This window comes from Balaenoptera acutorostrata, chromosome 1 (genome assembly GCF_949987535.1).
Source record: "Balaenoptera acutorostrata chromosome 1, mBalAcu1.1, whole genome shotgun sequence".
In the NCBI taxonomy this organism is placed as follows: Eukaryota; Metazoa; Chordata; class Mammalia; order Artiodactyla; family Balaenopteridae; genus Balaenoptera; species Balaenoptera acutorostrata.
Genome location: NC_080064.1, coordinates 22,419,757 through 22,425,756, shown reverse-complemented (window position 1 = coordinate 22,425,756; position 6,000 = coordinate 22,419,757).

Here is a 6,000-nt window from a genome sequence, read left to right as displayed (position 1 = left end):
AGGTATTTACCCAAGAGGAATGCAAATATATGTCCACAAAAGGACTTATAACTGAATATTCATAGCAGATTAACATAAGTAGCTCCAAACTGAAAATAAGCCAAATGTTCAACTGATAAACAGAGGAAAGGCCCGGGGTATATTCATACAATGAAATAGCACTCAGCTATAAAAAGGAATGACCTACCAATATAGAAAACTCATGAATAAACTTTAAAAACATTAGGCTGAAAAAAAAAACAAAAAAAAAACAAAAAAAACATTAGGCTGAACAAAAGAAACCATACACAAAAAATATATACTGTATAATTCCACTTACATGAAATTATAGAACAGGTGCAACTAATCTGTACTTGAATGCAAAACTTTTTAAAAGGAATGGCAAAATAGATCCATCAAAGATATTCAAGCAGGAGAATTACATATACAAGGCTATGTTTGAGGAGATGACTTAACACCTGTTTGATGTGATTAGAACAATGAGAAGACAATTTGGTTTTCTTTCTTGTATAATTTGCTGATTTTTCACATTTTAAAAACTAAAAACAAAGGTGGTGTGATGAATTGGGCGATTGGGATTGACATGTATACACTGATGTGGATAAAATTGAACCTGCTGTATAAAAAGATAAATAAAATAAAATTCAAAAACTAAAAAAAAAAAAAAGTTGCTGTACTACTCAGCCATAAACAACAATGAAATAATGCCATTATTCAGCAACATGGATGGACCTAGAGACTATCATACTAAGTGAACACAGTCAGAGAAAGACAAATACCATATGATATCACTTATATGCAGAACCTAAAATATGACGCAAATAAACTTATCTACGAAACAGAAACAGACCCTCAGACATAAAGAACAGACTTGTGGTTGCCAAGGGGGAGGGGGTTGCAAGAGGGATGGACTGGGAATTTGGGATTAACAGATGCAAACTATTATATATAGAATGGATGAACAACAAGGTCCTGGGACTTCCTTGGTGGCGCAGTGGTTAAGAATCCCCCTGCCAATGCAAGGCACAAGGGTTGGAGCCCTGGTCCGAGAAGATCCCACATGCCGCGGGGCAACTAAGCCCGTGCGTCACAGCTACTGAGCCTGCGCTCCATAGCCCGCGAGCCACAACTACTGAGCCAGCGTGTCACGATTACTGAAGCCCGCACACCTAGAGCCCGTGCTCTGCAACAAGAGAAGCCACCACAATGAGAAACCCACGTACCGCAAGGAAGAGTAGCCCCCTCTACGAGGAAGAGTAGCCCCCACTCGCTGCAACTAGAGAAAGCCCGCGAGTAGCAATGAAGACCCAACGCAGCCATAAATAAATAAATAAATAAATAAATAAATTTACGGAAAAAAAAAACAAGGTCCTACTGTATAGCACAGGGAACTATATTCAATATCCTGTGATAAACCGTAAAGGAAAAGAATATGAAAAAGAATGTGTACATACATATAGGTATGTATGTATAACTGAATCACTTTGCTGTACAGCAGAAATTAACACAATGTTGTACATCAACTATACTTCAATAAAATAAATATACAAAAGTAAAAAATTAAAAAAGAGTTGCTGGGCTTCCCTGGTGGCGCAGTGGTTGAGAATCCGCCTGCCAATGCAGGGGACATGGGTTCGTGCCCCGGTCCGGGAAGATCCCACATGCCGCGGAGCAACTAGGCCCGTGAGCCACAACTACTGAGCCTGCGCGTCTGGAGCCTGTGCTCCGCAACGGGAGAGGCCGCGACAGTGAGAGGCCCGCGCACCGCGATGAAGAGTGGCCCCTGCTCGCCGTAACTGGAGAAAGCCCTCGCACAGAAACAAAGACCCAAGACAGCCAAAAATAAATAAATAAATAAATAAATTTATAAAAAAACAAAGTTTAAAAAAAAAAAAAAAAGAGTTGCTGCCAGTTATGTGGTCATCCCTCCTCTGAGCCCCAATGTTCTGGGAACACCACCTTTTGCCTTTTGTTCTCCTAATTGAGAGGTTGTAACTTCTTTCTACAGTTTTTAGTCTCTGGGTTACCTCAGCATCTTTCTCTTTTCACCTTTATTCTCTTTTAGGATATAACTATGTATCTACTTACCTGTACTAAATCTTATTTTATTTTATTTATTTATTTACCTATTTATTTATTTGGCTGTGCTGGGTGTCAGTTGCGGCACGTGGAATCTTTAGTTGCGGCATGCAGGATCATTTAGTTGCGGCATGTGGGATCTAGTTCCCCGACCAGGGATAGAACCTGGACCCCCTGCATTGGGAGCACGGGGTCTTAGCCACTGGACCACCAGGGAAGTCCCTTAAATCTTATTTTTTTAAAAAAAGAGTTGCTGTAATTTACTCCAATAACATGGGCCAGGTATTGTTTCATCATTAACTGTCTTAAATTTAGAGCAGACACTTCTCCTGATGATTTACTCTTTCTTTGTTTGATATAATGATTGTCTTCTTATTCAACAATAAGAGACCCTGAAACAAAACTTTATCATTTCCCTCATTTCTTCCTTTTTTAAAAAATAAATTTATTTATTTATTTATTTTTATTTTTGGCTGCGTTGGGTCTTTGTTGCTCCACGTGGGCTTTCTCTAGTTGCAGCGAGTGGGGGCTACTCTTTGCTGTGGTGCGTGGGCTTCTCGTCGTGGTGGCTTCTTTTTTTAAATTTATTTTTTATTTTTTATTTTTTTTAATACTATTCTTGTCTGCTTACATTCTTTTTATGTATGTATGTATGTATGGCTGTGTTGGGTCTTCGTTTCTGTGCGAGGGCTTTCTCTAGTTGTGGCAAGCGGGGGCCACTCTTCATCGCGGTGCGCGGGCCTCTCACTATTGCGGCCTCTCGTTGCCGAGCACAGGCTCCAGACGCGCAGGCTCAGTAATTGTGGCTCACGGGCCGAGTTGCTCTGCGGCATGTGGGATCTTCCCGGACCAGGGCTCGAACCCGCGTCCCCTGCATTGGCAGGCAGATTCTCAACCACCGCACCACCAGGGAAGCCCGTGGTTTCTCTTGTTGCAGAGCACGAGCTCCAGGCACGTGAGCTTCAGTAGTTGTGGCACCCGGGCTCAGTAGTTGTGGCTCACGGGCTTAGTTGCTCTGCGACATGTGGATCTTCCTGGACCAGGGCTTGAACCCGTGTCCCCTGAATTGGCAGGCAGATTCTTAACCACTGCACAACCAGGGAAGTCCAATTCTTTTTTTAAAAATGTCTTTTCTTTAGAAATACTTAAACTAAATTTAAAATATTGCCTTACATGTAAGCCATCATCTCTCAAGAAGCAATCAAGTTATCCACGTACCTCTTGTAACTTTGTAGGTATAGTTTTTAATCAATGTTCAAACTGTCTTCACTAAATGGACAAATTACCATTATTACTAATTCTTTTCTCCAGTTAGTTATTGTCAAATTATCTAATGACTACTATATTCATTAGCAAATGCCTAGAATGAAATATTGTCCTAAGCCTAGTGAAGTAATACATTTTGTTGCATTTATGTTTTTGTTCTAATTTTTGAATGCAAAACTTTGTGATTTACTAATAAAGAAATGGGTGATTAAGAACAACAATGACAAACTAACCTGTAGTGACAGAAAGCAGAGAGTAGGTGTCTGGGCGACACAAGATAGGGGATTGGGGGACTCACTGCAAAGCACCACAAGGGAATTTGATTTAGGTGGTGATTACGTAGGTGTGTAATTTTGTCAAAACTCAAGGAACTGTGTGCATTTAGAAAGTATGCATTTTGGGCTTCCCTGGTGGCGCAGTGGTTGAGAATCTGCCTGCTAATGCAGGGGACACGGGTTCGAGCCCTGGTCTGGGAAGATCCCACATGCCGCGGAGCAACTCGGCCCGTGAGCCACAACTACTGAGCCTGCGTGTCTGGAGCCTGTGCTCCACAACAAGAGAGACCGCGATAGTGAGAGGCCCGCGCACTGCGATGAAGAGTGGACCCTGCTTGCCACAACTAGAGAAAACCTTTGCACAGAAACGAAAACCCAACATAGCCAAAAATAAATTAATTAATTAATTAAAAAAAAAGAAAGTATGCATTTTATTGCATGCAACTTATACTTTAATGAGTTTTATTTGAAAGGAAAAATAAAACAGGGTAAAGAAATGCACATTAGAGGAGAATACCAACCTCGAAGGGAAGAAAGTAAAACCTAGAGAGCCTGGAGGGTCCTGCTTTTGTTGGTCTATGACTTTGGCTCTGAGCTTTGTTTCCCCCAAATCTTCCCCAAATCTTCCCTATCTTTAAGACCTAGCTGAAATGCTGCCACTTCTAGGAAAGTTCCCTGGCTTCCCCAGCCCACAGTGATTTATCTTTGAAGTTAATATTGATTCTGCATATTAAAACAAAAATCCTCCGTAAATGAATACAGTGCTTTCAGTTTAAATGCTTTCAGCCCACTATTTCAGCTGATTCTCACCTTAACCACCAGTCAGGGCAAGGATTATTCTACTCATTTTAGAGTTGGGAAGACTAAGGCTTAGGAAGGGAAGTAACTCACCTAAATATTACAGCCTCCAATTCCTAGGCCTCCAATGCTCCTTCCTCATTGGAGGGGTGGGTAGAAAGAGCACACGTCGAAGAGTCTAGAACTCCTGCTAATTTGCTTGGCAGATTCCTGGGCAATATTAATATTGCTAGCCCTCAGCCTCCACGGCTGTAAAATGGGTGAAATCCCTGCCTGTCTATGTCCCAGGGTTGTGGTTAGGATTGCGGAAAACAGTCCCTGGTTGGTGAATAAGTGATCAATAAGTATTTAATGCAATCAACACACATAAATTGAGCACTTAACTCTAACACTATGGCAGACAGTGGAGGTACAACAGCGAACAAGGAGACAGGCAAGAAGCAATAAAGATTATGAAAGGTGCTGAAGAGAAAAGGGGTGGAATTAGGTTGAGAAACAGGGATCAGGTCAGAACTCTGACAAGATGATATGAAAGGTGAGGATTGAAGGTTTAGAAAGAGCTAGCCCCCACACAGGTCTGGGAGAGGAGCAGTCTAGGTAGTGGGTATTCTATATTATCTTGCATTTCACAACTCCCATTTCACAGATGAGGAAATTGAGGCTATTCATCTGAAAGAATAACATTGACCCAATCCCTGTCTTCTGTTGAAGGGAGGAAGTAGATTAACTAAACAGGTACTCTATGAACGTTTCCTCATTTGATTTTGACACTAATAATTTTTGATGGTAATGTTCCCATTTTATAGATGAGGAAATTAAAGAAAGTTATCAAAGGTCATATAGGTACTTGGTTCTGTTTACTTACACTCTGCCTCATTCCAGATGGACTTGCACTCAGATTTGAGCCTTGTCTGACTCGTTCCAAAGTCCAAGCTCTCTCCCCGACACCAGATTGACGCTGCGAGTCTGAGAGCTGGCTACGGAACAGACAACTAGCCAGAGCAGAGGCTGAGTCCAAAACATGGGGAGGCTGTTATTTCTGGAACACTGTTGCCCATATCCAGCACTAGACCAGGCCTCCTGGTGGATACGAACCTGTATTTCACACCTATTTTATTTATTCAGCCCCTACCACATGCCAGGTCCTGCTCTGGGCTCTGGAGATAAAGCAGTGAACACGCTAGACAAAAATCCTCTGCCTTCATGGGGTTTGCAGTCGAGTGGGGAGATGAGTGAGCCCCACAATGGTTATAATATTAGACATAAAAAACGCCTTCCTGGGCTTCCCTGGTGGCGCAGTGGTTGAGAATCTGCCTGCTAATGCAGGGAACACGGGTTCGAGCCCTGGTCTGGGAAGATCCCACATGCCGCGGAGCAACTAAGCCCGTGAGCCACAGCTACTGAGCCTGCGCGTCTGGAGCCTGTGCTCCACAACAAGAGAGGCCGCGATAGTGAAGAGGCCCGCGCACCGCAATGAAGAGTGGCCCCCGCTCGCCGCAACTGGAGAAAGCCCTCGCACAGAAACGAAGACCCAACACAGCCATAAATAAATAAATAAATAAATAAATAAATAAGACCCGGT